We start from the raw sequence: 15244 nt of genomic DNA on the forward strand, positions 1-15244 counted from the left end.
AGAGAATGAGAGAGAGAACAGGAGAGGGGGTAGGGTCAGAGGGAGAAGCAGACTCCCTGCTGAGCAGGGAGCCCGATGCAGCACTCGATCCCAGGACTCCAGGATCATGACCTGAGCCGAAGGCAGTCACCCAACCAACAGAGCCACCCAGGCGCCCAATAACTGACATTTTTGAGAGCTCATTTTGTGCCAGGCATTTTACTAAGAGCTTCACATGTAGTAGTCTTATTTAATTTAGTTATTTTGTAGGCAAGCATCTTCCATTAACCAAGATCCCAGAACTGCAAAAATGTGTTAATTTATGAAATTAAGTATTTCAGGGGCACCTGGGTGGCTCAGTCAGTTAAACATCTGCCTTTGGCTCAGGTCATGATCCCAGGGTCCTGGGATCAAGTCCCGCATCGGGCTTCTTTCTTAGCGGGGAGGCTGCTTCTTCCTCTCCCTCTGTTGCTCCCCCTGCTTGTGCTCTCTCTCTGTCTCTGACAAATAAATAAAATCTTAAAAAAAAAAAAGAAACAATTTCAGTGAATTCCTCACATTCCTGAAGAGATAAAAGATTATCAAAATATTAATAATTGTTGAAACTGGGTGACCAATACTTAGGGCTTCATTATACTATTTTACTTTTGTTTACATATGAAAATTTCTGTGATAAAAAGTGAAAGACACAAATATGAAGCAACTTTTCCCAGGATCAGCCATCCTGCTTATGTTCCTTTCTCTCTGTTTTCAGCTTAGTATGACAGTTGCCTACATATGGGGATGAATGTTTCCCTAGTCGGGAAGGGAAAGATTGGTGGCATTTATACTGTGACCCATCTCCCCAGTTCTTCCTAATGGACACAGGAAATTTCTTTTCTCACTTTTTTTAAAAATCTGTCATACACATAGGAATCTATACAAAAGTGTTAATGGCTTTCTTTGGTGGCAGGTTCAGGAGATGGCACAATTGGGGACCTTTGCTCTTTTTATCTACCAGAATCCACTCCTACCCTCATTTGGGAAGAGCAGCTTCCTTCCTATGGGGACCAAATCCTCCCTGATTCCTTATAGTTCTGGTGGGGCTGCTACTCAAAGTACCCCACCTCTTGGCTATGGGGTTGGGTGTATATCAGAGACTGGCTATACATACACTCTACTTGTTGTTGACCACATTAGTTGACCTATGGATGGACACATGACCTGAACCAGGTCAATTAGGATCCTTTCCTACAATCTTATTTACAGATGGTAAAACCAGAAAAAAAAAAAAAAAAAAAGCCTCTCTTTTCCCTGCGATCGCTAGCTGAGGTCATGGAGCTGTCCCTGGTAATGCTTTCTCCACCCACCACCCTATAGAAGAAGCTCGTATCTAATAGTAAAGAATAAGGTTAAAACATTGAAAAAAGCAGGGAGAGAAAGAGTAGGATCAAAAGTGAGAATGAATGTGGGAAAGAAATGATGATTCTGAATTCCTGGATCTAGTCATTCCTGAAGCCTTTATCCTTTCCTCTGTTGTAAGGTGGGAGTCAGTTCACTGGCTACTTTCCTCCAGTTAGTTCGAGTTGGGGTTCTGTTATTTGTATCTAAAAGTAAGACCATGAGGAGAGCTACTGCTCTGTACTTCAGGAGTACTATCTGAATTCCAGCTAAGAATTACCACCTAGCGTAGTGTCTGGTACTTGGCAAGTACTCAAGAAATAAGTTGGGAGAGATATAACTCATCCTTGATAATTGCTAAGCTCTTTGGTTATTCTTGTGACTTTTTGGTGCCTTGATTAAAATAGAGATAATATTCATCTCCTTCACTTTCTTGCTTTCTGGATGTAACTTGAAGATTATTGCTGATTAAATTCAACTATCGGCTATTTTTGCAACTGAAAGCACCATTTTTGCTCAGCTAAAAAAATCGACTTTCAACACTGATTCCTAGTGCAGTTTTCTAAGAAACCCGTTATGATGTGCAGCGCAGCAGGCCCACCTCAAAGCACATCAATCATCTTACCAGCTATCAGGCACCTTTTACAGGATTTTCTGTGATCCTGGTGTCAGCGCACATTCTATATCAAGGCAGAGGTGATATGTGGAAATCTGGCAGCTATTTAGAAGGGAGGCCAGGCAGTGCTGTGCCAGTATAATGAATGAGAGTCATCGCTCTGGAAGCCAGGGCAGAGTGGGGGCGGGGAGGGATGTCTTTCACCAGTAAATGGCATTTAAGAAAAATCGGTGCTTTCATAGCCCTTTTACTGCACAGAGGAGATTAAGTCAAAGGACTGCTGTAAAGGGCTTTCCGTAACTCTCTGCACAGATGGAGGTCCCCGGGTTCGGGGAAACAAGGAAGATGCAACCCCAGACTTTTCAGCAGGGCTGATTTCAACCTTGAATTAAGCTGCCAGCAGGAGTCTCTTATACTGGGAAAGGGGTAAATCCTTACAAAAAGATTGTAGTTTAGGTGACCAAGAGACCATTCAAAAAAGGTACTACTATATAGGACTTTCGTTCTACCTGCCCAAGGAAGTGTTCATCTAGATCCCATTTTTTCCAATTCCCTTATACGCAGTGAAGGAAGGGGGTATTATTTGTTTTGTTTTTCTATTGACTATTCAGTAACCATGGAAGGATTTGTGTAACCTAGAGAGGCTGTTTACTACCCACTGTCTAATCCCTTTGTTATCATTCCCTCTGTCACCAGCAGGGAAAAATAGTTCTGTCTGGCTTCTAAACACTTAGCAATGTAACAATATTTTCTTGGTTTTAGTTAGTGATTTTTCTCTGATTAATGGTGTTAAAAAAAAAGCTCAGAGGGAGAAGATACCTTAAAAGATTTATGGATCTATCCATATGTCCTAAACACTTAAGACCATGATTAAGTATGATTCACATGAAGGGAGGGAGAAGGGCCGGGAGATGGGGTTTTAGCTGTTATCTGTAATGCTTTACTTAAAAAAGAAGGGGTAGGAAGCAATAGTATTATATGGATATTTGCCTTGATTTTGGTAGGTTTGAAATATTGCATAGTGAAAAAGTTTTGAAGTTCATATAATTATGGAAATTGATTAAAACTTTCAAAATAAAGACTGCATAACAAACAAGTGCTCTTGTTGTGAGCTTTGTGTCTGAGCTTATTTTAACACGTGCATCTATGGTTTTTCCGGTGTAAGAGGTTTGGAGTGGGTAACTTCTGTGCTTGCGTGAGGGGTTGTCTAAGTGTGTGTGTGTGTCTCTCTTATTCTCTCCTGTTGGCCTTCCTATTCACCATGGAGATTACCAGCAAAACAAAGCTCTAAAAAGCATATGTTTGTGTGCAAAGCAAGAAGCAGTTTGGGGGTAGAAGAGTAGTTACCTGTTTAATTTCTTATAAATTGAGGATTTTTGTACTAGCATGTTAAAAAAAAATAGGGAGCTTTCTTTTTTTGGAGACAAAGGACCTTATATATCTTTTCCCAAATTGAATTTTTCCTGGTACCCTGGCATGAAGAAATTCAAGTGACTATTCTGGTGGCTTTTTCCTTTTTTTTTTTTTGAGAGTCCAGGATTGCTTTCAAGATAAAGTTTCTTCTTGCCCATGGTGCTTTGCTGTGACATTGTAATTGCCTCTGTTGAATTGAATAATACAAATGGGTTGTTTCTATGGTATCGGCTAAGTGGGATGAAAAGGTGAAACCCTAGATCTTGCGCTGAGAGGTCACGGTGCTACCACCCCCCGCACTAACTGTCCGTCAAAGCGGACGGGCAGCCCGGCCCAGCTCCCCTAGCTCGAGCACTCATTTGTAACTTCCTGAGCAAATTCACGCATGAAAAAGAAAATGACTTTAGTTTGTGTTGTCACTAAGCCCGGAAAATCCCTGCCAACCCTATCCTGCCAGCTTTTCTAGGACCTTCTTATTGGTGGAGAATTTTAAACTGAAGGTGAGTGAGGAGCAGAGTCTCGAAGTCCCTCCCAGCCAGGCTTTGAACTAACAATAGGGCAGGTTGAATGAAGGCTGATAAATGCAAATCCTGGAATCTTGAGACCGGATCACACGGTGGCTGCCTAGGCCAGCGGTTGTCAGCCTTCCAGCCGCCGCACCAACCTGGTCAATCAGCATGTCTTTGCGCCCAGTAGATCTCATCGTTTCCATACTATTTGAGTGCCTACTGTGTGCAGGCTTTCCTCCCCCGTGGCTGTGCTCTTACTCACCGCAGGCTGGACGCTGGAGTCTGCCAGCCATTAAATTAATTTGATTGCATAATTGACCCGTTAACACGTAGGAGAAGCATCTGGAAGAAGAGACGGCGGGGGAAATAAGAGTGTTACCTACACTCCCTCTTGCTCAGTCTTAGCTGCACTTTACTCAAGGCAGATCTCCTTGATTATAACAGCATAGTAAGTGCTATTTTCTTAGAATGGCAACAGAAGGTGACATAAGATGGGCGGTTCGAGATTTTCTTTAAGGTGTGGTTCTGACACTTTTTTACTTTAGTGCAAGCTGCAAACCGTTCCCATTCTCTGCTCTCTCACTTCCAACTTTATTTCTCCAAACTCCTTTATCCTACAACCACGGAGGCTCTTGGGAACACAGCCTGAAACGGAGTGTCCCTGGGTTTGGGAAGCTTTGAAACCTACGCGGGAGAAAAGAAGACTTTATTCTCAGAGCTTCTGGCTTTTGCCTGCCAGAGAGCCTCGCAAGGGCGCGTGGCCCAGGGGTCCAGGTCCAGGCCTCGGCCCCCTACCCCTGGAGGGCTGGGGCCCTTGGAGGCGGTGGGCGCTCCAGTCCACTCTCTGCGGCTCCAGTTCCTGATTTCCTCGGGAGCTACGGGGCTGGAAGGGAGGGGGCTCCAGTGTGAGCGTAAGGATTTGAATGAGAAAGCAGGTTGTGGCGGCGGCGCCCCGCTCTTCCCAGCGCGTCCCGGGGGCTTCTGCTGGCTGTGGGGAGAAGTGCGCTTCTGGGGGGCTTTTCTGGCCCTCGACAGGGTTTTCGACTTGGAAGTCACAGGGGCCCACAACTCATCACCCCCGCACTTTGGAGGTTGCTCCTGTGCCAAGGACTCCCAGGAATCCTTCAACTGCTGAACACTCAAAGTTGGGCAGGTCAGTGCTTTGGGGGGAACTAGGCGGAACGAGAAAGAGGACTGGTAGACCAGACCAGGTGTGCAAAAGAGCAGGTGGCTCGAGTTCCTCTCTCCTGTCCCGGCGGGGACACGCTCTTTAGGACTGTGTCAGTATTGTTGTGCGTGGGGAACCCCCAAACCCCCTGCATGGAGAACTGGACCACCGCTGGTCTTGTGTGTGTGTGTGTGTGTGTGTGTGTGTGTCTCGTAATTCAGAAGATGTGGGTATGCGTGTGCCCGCACCAGAATTTAATTCGCGAGTCGCCCGTAGTGGTGAGCGGGGTTTCGCCCGTTGGAGGGTGAAGCTTTGCTGCAGGATGCTTCACCCACACGAGGGGTCCCAGGAACCCGTCTCTGACCTCCCGACAGCTCCGAGAGAGCAGGTCCGCGTTTCCCAGCAAGGGGAGTGCGGTGTCCATTACACTTGGGGAGTCTCACAGCTCTTCCTGCGCTCAGTGACCCCACTCAGGACCCTCTCGGAGAAGACCGGGTACGCTCAGCGCCAGGAGGATTTACTCCATTACCCTTTCCTGGAATAAACGAGAGCACCAGAGCGACGCCGCGCGGGGCGGTGGGGGCAAGTCCCGGCCGCGCGGCGTCGCTCTCTGCGCCTGCGCCCGGTTCCCATGGCGACGGCGCCGCGAGTCCGAGATGCCACCCGGCTCGCCCCTAAGCCCAGTCCCCTGTTGAGCGTTGCGGGGGAGAGCCCCCTCTCTCCTCCTCCTTTTCTTTGTTATTTGTAACTCGGGATGAGTTTATGATCTCATTTTTACGTTAGCAGTTCAGCATTAAAACAATAACCAACTAAACTGAAATGGAAGACTGCCCCCCCCCCCCCCCCCCCCCCCCGGCCGTTTCGCATTACCATTTTGATCTTAGACGGAAGAAAACGGTGAGAAATTGCTTGTTGGGGGCAATAACTGAGACTTTACTCCCATGAATAAAATATATTTCCTTGGAGGTGAGATATTTTTTAAAAATTCAGTCAGGTGCTTGCTCTTGAGCGTTAAGGTTACAGACTTGTGCCTCCTTTATGCAAGTGATGAGTGGGATGTGTGCAAACTCGAGCACCTGTGTCCTCCTTACGGCATGTTTATGAAAAGAGATGAGCTCCAAAATGGACCGAAGTAAAATGCCAATGAAAAGAAACAAAGGCTTTCCCAGAAGGGGTGATTGTTTTTCCAGTTGCCCCTCAGTTTTGGTCACTTCTGGGGTTAATCTGCAGGGAATGTTTCAAGAAGCCTTGATGGAACCAGTCAGATTTCTCAAGCCTCCTGTTAAACGTGTCATTTTCCTTTTCTTGAAATTGTGAGTCTTGACAGCTCTGTCCCTTTCCAGAAATCCCATTTGTTTACACACAGGTTAGCATTTGGCAAGGGTACACACCTTAAGGGTTATGTAGAAGGAGCTGCATCTTGTTGCTCATTTTTCTAAGGCTGCAAGATTTCAATATTTGGCAGCAGGGCTAATATGGCTACTCGCTATTAAATAAACATTGGTTAATATCAGCATAACTAATAAAAGTTTAAAATGGAGTTACTCTTTCTGGAATAAAGTGTGGCATAAAAATACCTTAGATGAAGTACTAGGGGTACTGTCTTGCTGTTCTCTACTTTTAAACAATTTGCCTTCAAGAACAGCAAATGTTTGTGAGTGGTAGAAGTTTTCAGACCATATCCTTCCACCATCAGCAAAGGAAGTCAACCTAATATTACTTTCCAGATGATTAGCAAGTAACATGCTGTTAAAGTTCTCTCCCCCATCCCATTCATTATAAATGCCTAGACATGATGTAATCCATCTAGTTCAAGTGTTAAAAAATGTCCAATTGAGTTTTTTCCCCTTTTCTCATAATTAAAAAAATAGAAAAACTCTTAATTTTCAGGTTCAGATACTTTGTGACCCTATTTGGCGGTTTGTAACTGGCTCCAATTCCCTAATTCTCAGTGACATGTGTTTCTGCTGGTTCCAGGAGGTAAACTGCAGTTTAGCAGATCACGGGATAATGAGATTGCGAGTGCTTGGGGGAAGGCTGGGGAAAGGCAATGGGAAGGAGACAAAGGGAAGGAAGGTTGTTGGGCAGAGCCAGGATTTATAGCTGCACCAGATTCTGCATAAACGCTGTGAAAGTCCTTGCGTCTGTCTTCTGGATACATTTTCTCACATCATCAGTATCAATTAAACTTATTTTTAGAATCAGTCTTCTGAATAATTAGAAGGATAGACTTATAAAAATAGAATATTATAATGGTGCTTTATGTTAGTGTGCCACGATGGAATATACCGGAAAAACTCTTAATGAAATGTTTTCTATGTAATTTATTCATTTAATCCAAAAACATTTATTGAAAACTGTATGTAAGGCAAGATAAATCAATCCAGAGTCCTGCCTTCAATAAACTTAGAGTTGAATTCTGAAATCATTCTAATGCTGTTTCAGGTTTTCAGAGTAGGTACTTACAGTACCTTTAAGGAGAACAGTTGATTTTAGTGTTGAGCAATCACACATCTAGATTCAGAAACAAATGCTTAAACTTCGTTTAAAAAATATCCTGAACACTGTTTTTGAGTATTTTAGATAAAAAATATATATAGTAAGAAGCATTGTGTGTACCTTTTTTTTTTTTTTTTTTTTTACATTTTTGTAGTACAGACTGGGCCCTAAAACTTGCTGTCTTCACAAGTGCAGCACTGAGTTTGGGAGGAACAGAAAAACCCTGTAATTCTCAGGTTTCTTAGATGAAGATAAGGTGAGTGGTTCAGTAGTCCTTTGTTCTCGCTCCATGTTTCGTGACATCATAAACCTCCTGCAGCTCCCTTCTAAGAATAGTGTTGGTCCACACGCTTGAAGGATCATGACTATTATTTCTCTGGGGGAAAAAAAAAGAGAGATGTAAAATTATGATAGAAGGATGAAAGGAATACAGTAGGGCATTTACACATTTTAACTTTTGAGCTGGCATACTTCTAGGCATTTTTAGTGAGTTTAGACTCTATTGAAACCCACTAGAGCCATGACACCTCCCCTGGCATAATACTGACCAAGGTTGACAAGCTCTTCCTCTTTAGTAGAACACGGAAGGGTAGGGAGGTGGTGGTCTCCTTTTTTCCCTACCACCTCATGAGTTTAACAATAATATCAGTTCAGAGAATCTTGCTGAAGAGCATCCCCATTTGGTTATTGCTCTTTGTCTAGGAAAATCAGATTCAGCTGTGAAGTGTGGACCAAGTGGTGCAGAACTCATTACTTTGAACAATGCCGCCTCGGCCTGGGAAGCATGTTTTCTCTTCTAACTCGTAGGGGCTTATTCCAGGCTGGCTTTGCTCACAAGGAAAATCATTTAGACACAGTTCAGTGGACACTCACTCACATCTCTGACACCCGTGACCATTTTTGTTTAAGGAGAAATCGAGGACTGCTGTGGTAGGGTGTGCCGAATTAGAAGTGCATTTGAAGAAGCCCATGAAGAAGTTTACACAGCTTTGTCTTATTATCATCAGAGTCTCTGTCTTCTGTGCTTCAAAGTGGAAGAGGACAGGATGGGTGCAGAGGGGACAAGCAGGGGAACTTTTATAGCAAAGTTAAAAACATTCTCACCAGCTCTGTATTTTGGCTGCACTAAGCTAAGCACCTGTGCCTCACTATAGTCATAAGATGACAGAGCCACGTTTCTGATTTCTAACAATCCTGCTGTTTCTGGGAAATCAAAGGTAGGCTCCTATGAAATCCTTGCTCTGGACTTGAAATTACTATCGTTGTAGAGATAAAATGGTCGACAGCAATGTCATATGATTTAATCTAATCTCATTGGGTGGCATTGACTGTGGGCACCTTCTGATTATATATTTGGTTATACACATGTGTATCGCTTACGAACACATGGCTTGCATATATGCAAAAGGGTCTTTTTTCACTTAGTATCTATTTTGGCCTGAGGAATTCTGGCATCATTGTGATTTAATATAATGGGGAACAGTTTTTCTGGCTATTCATTAGTAAATAAGGAGTTCTGGAAGAAAAGGAGAAAATGAACATTAATATGTTCCAACCATGTGCCTAGACATTTACTGTCTCTTTAAAGCCCACAATAATCAAGAGGCAGGAATTATGTAACTGATGAGACTCACAGAGGCTTGTTTCTTAGCCCAAGATCTAAGCCAGCGTGGAACAGACTTGGAATTTGAGGTCTTTCTGCCTGTACGTTCTATCATATCATGTTGCCGCTCAGGAAACAAAGACTAAATTTACAAAAAATACGGAGTTGGTTTTCTTTTCGGACTCACAATTCTATCCAAAGTACAGATAGCTAGAAATGTTTCTGATTGGCTTCTCGGTGAGTGGAGAAGCTGCATTCACTATATGGAGTTGAGAAGGTTATAAATTCAGGCCTGGTTCCAGAAAAACAGTCAAGACTTTGTTTATAAACTGTGTTGGCTATTTGTTTAGAAGTGAGGGGTGTTTAGGTTCTCTTCTGCAGAGGCTTTTCCACATCAAAGTGGCCCACTTATTTATCACTTCTGGATTGTTGTCAAATTGCGGTGGGTCTAAGAGGACCCCTCATGATCTTAATGTGTGTTTTCTGGCATCCCAAGACTTAGATATTGGCTTTATCATATATAACCTTTGTCCACCTATTTCCTTGAAATAGTATTGAGAGACTTACTGCTGGAATGAACCAGAGGGTGTCTTCCAAATTAGAGATCAGAATTATCTTGGATAGTTGCTGAAAATTTATAAACTTAAGCTGGAGTTTTGGTGCTCCTAAGACAGCTCGGCTTTGTTGTTGGGAAATTGAAACTGGATTATACTGGGCTGGTTTCAGATCTGTAGTATTTTTGAGCTGGTTTATCCACGCAGAAACTGAAGCTTAGGAATGTCCACACTTACACGGCTGAGCTGGGGCTTGAACCTTGACGTTGCCCGCAGACCTCTGGTCTAGTGTCCTTGGTAGCAAACCATGCTTTAAAAGCACACCTCTCTCCCGGGCCTTCTTTACACCCTATGTCTGACGCTAGCGGGAAAGCGAAGCTTGAGGGTTTCAGAAAATGGATGCTGGACTCCACTTTGGAAATCACTCTCGGCTTCAGGTACCAAACGGGACCTGGAGGGTTCTCTGGGTTTCCCTCTTCTTGAGTTTCTGTGGCTTACCCTACTAGCGGCCTCTTTTCTCTGTGGCTGGTTCTTCTGTACTTCACAAGGGACTTATCGCACCTGTCCAGCCGTTCAGGTGCCAATGAATGATCAATTCCCACCAAAAGGCAGAAGGATTTAGTTTAGCACTAGCATATGTAGGTTACTGATTAACTGATCTGAGGCAATCCTGGTTTCTTTTCATCTGCCTTCGCTTCCTTGTTGCTAATCCACAAGAACCAAACATTCGAATTCAGCTTCCTACTTCCCTCTTCTCTCCCTCTTCAATTTCGTTGAAGGCGCCTCTGGACGGTGGAACAGAACAGGTCTCCAGGGGGTGTTAATATTACCTCTGCAAAACTACTTTGAAGATCTATACAGTTTTTTTTTTCAGGAATCAGAATCCTGGACCAGAAATTCAGTGAGTTGATTTATTGTGTAATTGTATGCAATTTAGTTCTGTAGATCTTTTTTTTTTTCTTCCAAACAACTCTTTCTTAACTTTGAGTGATATGGGAGATACTGAAAAGAAACTTATCTGTTTTTTTTTTTAAGATTTTATTTATTTATTTGACACAGAGAGAGACACAGTGAGAGAGAGAACACAAGCAAGGGGAGTGGGAGAGGGAGAAGCAGGCTTCCCGCGGAGCAGGGAGCCCGATGCGGGGCTCGATCCCAGGACCCTGGGATCATGACCTGAGCCAAAGGCAGACGCTTAACAACTGAGCCACCCAGGCGCCCAAGAAACTTATCTTTTTAAAAGAGATTTCTTTATAGAAAAGAGTAATGTGTTCATATAAGGAGTTAAAATTATGTAAAGATCCCTTGATTTTTATATCAATTTAAAGACTTGGTTCCATACAACCATTTGTGTAAAAGAGAAGAAAAGGGAAGGTTGAGGAAAAAAAAAAAAAAAGGGAGGGATTCCTTGTATGCATATAGAATATCTCTGGAAGAATATATACGAAACTAATAATGTTGGTTGCTTGGAGACAGATATGAGGTAAACTATTATTGTATACCCTTTTGTGCCTTTTGTTTTTTTTGAAGATTTTATTTATTTATTTATTTGATTTTTTTTTTTAAAGATTTTATTTATTTATTTATTTATTTATTTGACAGAGAGAGACACAGCGAGAGAGGGAACACAAGCAGGGGGAGTGCGAGAGGGAGAAGCAGGCTTCCCGCTGAGCAGGGAGCCCGATGCGGGGCTCGATCCCAGGACCCTGGGATCATGACCTGAGCCGGAGGCAGACGCTTAACGACTGAGCCACCCAGGCGCCCCCCTTTTGTGCCTTTTGAATTTTGAAACTTAAACTTACTAAAAGTAAAAAAAAAGAAAACACTTGGGTTTCAATAATAAAGAAATCAATAAGTAATCACATCTTGACTCCTAAGTGGTAGAAGTAGGAGACTGGGAAGAAATTTTAAAGAAAAGTAATTTTCTTGGGGCACCTGGGTGGCTGCCTCACTCCCCCTGCTTGTGTTCCCTCTCTCTCTGTGTCTCTCTCTGTCAAATAAATAAATAAAATCTTAAAAAAAAATAAAAGTAATTTTCTTACTATCTTTTTTTAATTCCAGTATAATTAGCATACAGTGTTATATTAGTTTCAGGTGTATAATGTAATGATTCAACAATTCTATACATTACTCAGTGCTCATCACAATAAGTATACTCTTAATCTCCTTCACCCGTTTCACCCATCCCTCCTATCTACCTCCCTTCCAGTAACCACTAGTTCTCTTAAGAGTGTTTTTTTAGTTTGTCTTTTTTTCTTTTCTTTGTTGTTTGTTTTGTTTCTTAAATTCTACATATGAGTGAAATCATATGGTATTTGTGTTTCTTTGACTTTTTTCACTTAGCATTATACCCTCTAGATCCATCCATGTTGGTGCAAATGGCAAGATTCATTCTTTTTTATGGCAGGGTAATATTCCATTGTATATAAAGATACCACATCTACTTTATGGGTTGCTTCCATAATTTGGCTATTGTAAATAATGCTGCAATAAACATAGAGGTGTGTATATATTTTCAAATTTGTGTTTTTGTATTCTTTGTGTAAATACCCAGTAGTGGAATTATTGGATCATATGGTAATTCTGTTTGTAATTTTTTGAGGAACCTCCACACTGTTTTCCACAGTGGCTGCAGCAGTTTGCATTCCCACCAACAGTGCACAAGGGTTCCTTTTTCTCCACATCCTCGCCAACACTTGTTGTTTCTTATGTTTTTGACTTTAGCTGTTCTGTCAGGTGATATCTCATGGTTATGATTTGTATTCTTTTTACTATCTTTTTAAGTCTCACCAAAGTTTACATTTAGTAATTTTTTTTTTTTTTAAGATTTTATTTATTTATTTGACAGAGACACAGCGAGAGAGGGAACACAAGCAAGGGGAGTGGCAGAGGGAGGGGGAGAAGCAGGCCTCCCGAGGAGCAGGGAGCCCGATGCGGGGCTCCATCCCAGGACTCTGGGATCATGACCTGAGCCGAAGGCAGACGCCCAACCATCTGAGCCACCCAGGCGCCCTACATTTAGTAATTTTTAAAAGCAGTTTTCCTTAAGCTCTTTTGGATTTCAATAACAGGGCTGGGGAAGTTTTTTGATTTTTTTTTTTTTTTTTTTAAGTTTTCTTCCCTCTCATAAAACATCACCTATTGGCTGCAGCCAGACTCAATGGGCCGGTGGGACTCAGACTTGTCCCATCCCTGAGCAACTAAAACCATCTTCTGCTGGCAGTGTGTCTATGGTGCAAAGGCTAGAAAGTACCCTCCACCCCCTGCCCCATTATTTTCTCCCATAGAGGAATCCCTGCAATGTGATTATTTTTTTACTTTCCTGAGCAGTATCTGAATGTAAATGTCAGAGGAATCTTTTCTTCTCCAATTGAAAAAGAAAAAAAAAAAGCTTGTATACAAATGTCTTATTCTGAACCCTAGCTTTTTTTGTTTGTTTTAAATGGGTTGTGAATTGGAAGTATTTTTCTGTTTACTGAGTGAGTCATTAAAATACAGTCTTGGAAGAGAGTGAACGCAAACTGTATACAAACTTCTTTTTCACTTGTCAAAAGAGAGAAATGTGAAAACTATTATTTAGCATCCAAGTTTCAGTCAAAAGCAAAAACTCAAGTCAAGACCAGTTCTCAACGCATTCTTAAATTTCTCCTCTCAAATTTGGTGAAGTAAAAAATTATATATCTGCTTACAAAATTCTTCCTTTTTTTTAAGTTTTTTTTTTTTAAAGATTTTATTTATTTATTTGACAGAGAGAGAGACAGCGAGAGAAGGAGCACAAGCAGGGGGAGTGGGAGAGGGAGAAGCAGGCTTCCCGCGGAGCAGGGAGCCCGATGCGGGGCTCGATCCCAGGACCCCGGGATCATGACCTGAGCCAAAGACAGACACTTAAGGACTGAGCCACCCAGGCGCCCCATTTTTTTTAAAGTTAACTATTTTTCTTTTTCTTTTCTTTTTTTTTTTAAGTAGGCGCCACACCCAGCCATGGAGCCCAGTAGAGGGCTTGAACTCACGACCCTGAGATCAAGACCTGAGCTAAGATCAAGAGTCAGACACCCAACCTACTGAGCCACCCAGGCACCCCCCCCAAATTCTTCTTCTTTTTTCTTTTTAAAAATTTTATCTGTTTATTTATTTTAGAGAGCGAGGGGGGGAGAGAGAGGGTGAGTGGGGGAATGGGCAGAGAGAGAGACTCTCAAGCCAACTCCCCGCTGAGCCCCAAGCCCCTTGATCTCATGACCCTGAGATCATGATCTGAGCCAAATCAAGAGTCGGCTGCTTGACCACCTGAGCCACCCAGGTTGCCCCCCCAAATTCTCCTTGCTATGTTACTTTTTATTTGTTAGAAAAAAATGACTGAATAGATCATATGTTCTTATGCTTAACAATTTAAAAAACTTAGAAGGGCATTTAGTGAAAATTCTCTCTCACATCTGTCCCTCAGCCATCCAGCTGTTTCTCTAATAGACCAACAGTATTACTCATTTCTTATGTATTTTTTTTTCAAAACAACACATATGTGTATAATATACAGAGTAGTCCCTCTTTTTTTTTTTTAATTTTTTAAAGATTTTATTTATTTATTTGACAGAGAGAGAGACAGCGAGAGAGGGAACGCAAGCAGGGGGAGTGGGAGAGGGAGAAGCAGGCTCTCCACTGAGCAGGGAGCCTGATGTGGGGCTCGATCCCAGGACCCTGGGATCATGACCTGAGCCGAAGGCAGTCGCTTAACAACTGAGCCACCCAGGCGCCCCCAGAGTAGTCCCTCTTGTCTGCAGTTTCGCTTTCCTCAGCTTCAGTAACTGGAAGCAGGAGATCCCCCTCTGACTTTTTGTCAGAAGGTGAGTCACAGCCTAACGTCTGTCACACTGTCTATGTCACTCACCTCTCTTCATCTCCTCATGTAGTCGTCACGTGAGTGAGTACAGTACGAGATATTTTGAGAGAGAGACCACATGTATTACATACATAACTTTCATTACAGTATATTGTCATAATTGTTACACTTTATTAGTTATTATTGTTAGTTTCTTACTGTGCTTAATTTATACATTAAACTTTATCATAGGTATGTATAGGGGAGAAAACGTTGTAGGTCTAGAGCACATAGTAGGTATATCCACCATTTTAGGCATCCACTGGGGGTCTTGAACATCTTTTGTGTCGATAAGGGGGGACTACTCTATATGCAAATACATATGGATGCTTTTTTCCTCCTCTTAAAAATAGTAGTGCACTAGTCACTTGATTTTGCATTTTTCTTGTAACAATGTAGTTTATCATTCTATATCAGCCTATAGAGCTTCTTAATTCTTTTTTTTTAAAAAATTATTTCTTTAGAGCAGTTTTAGTTCATAGCAAAATTGAGGGGAAGGTACAGAGATTTCTCACATACTCCCTGTCTCCACATGTGCACTCCCTCCCCCATTATCAACGTTCCCCACCAGAGTGGTACATTTATTACAATTGATGAACCTACATTGACACATCATTATCACCAAAAGTTCATGGTTTACCTTACGATTC

At 42.4% G+C, this 15244-nt stretch overlaps 1 protein-coding gene across 2 annotated transcripts in view; it reads left to right on the top strand.

Annotated features, from left to right (window-relative positions):
• The first annotated feature begins 4869 nt into the window (after nucleotides 1-4869).
• PLCH1 (phospholipase C eta 1) overlaps nucleotides 4870-15244 on the top strand; it is a 203495-nt gene continuing 193120 nt past the window's right edge. For both annotated transcript variants that reach the window (XM_032408395.1, XM_032408398.1), the window contains exon 1: nucleotides 4870-5050. The gene's annotated coding sequence lies outside the window, so the exon portion shown is untranslated. The remainder of the gene's footprint in view (nucleotides 5051-15244) is intronic.

This window comes from Phoca vitulina, unplaced genomic scaffold, assembly GCF_004348235.1.
Source record: "Phoca vitulina isolate PV1807 unplaced genomic scaffold, GSC_HSeal_1.0 scaffold10, whole genome shotgun sequence".
NCBI lineage: Eukaryota > Metazoa > Chordata > Mammalia > Carnivora > Phocidae > Phoca > Phoca vitulina.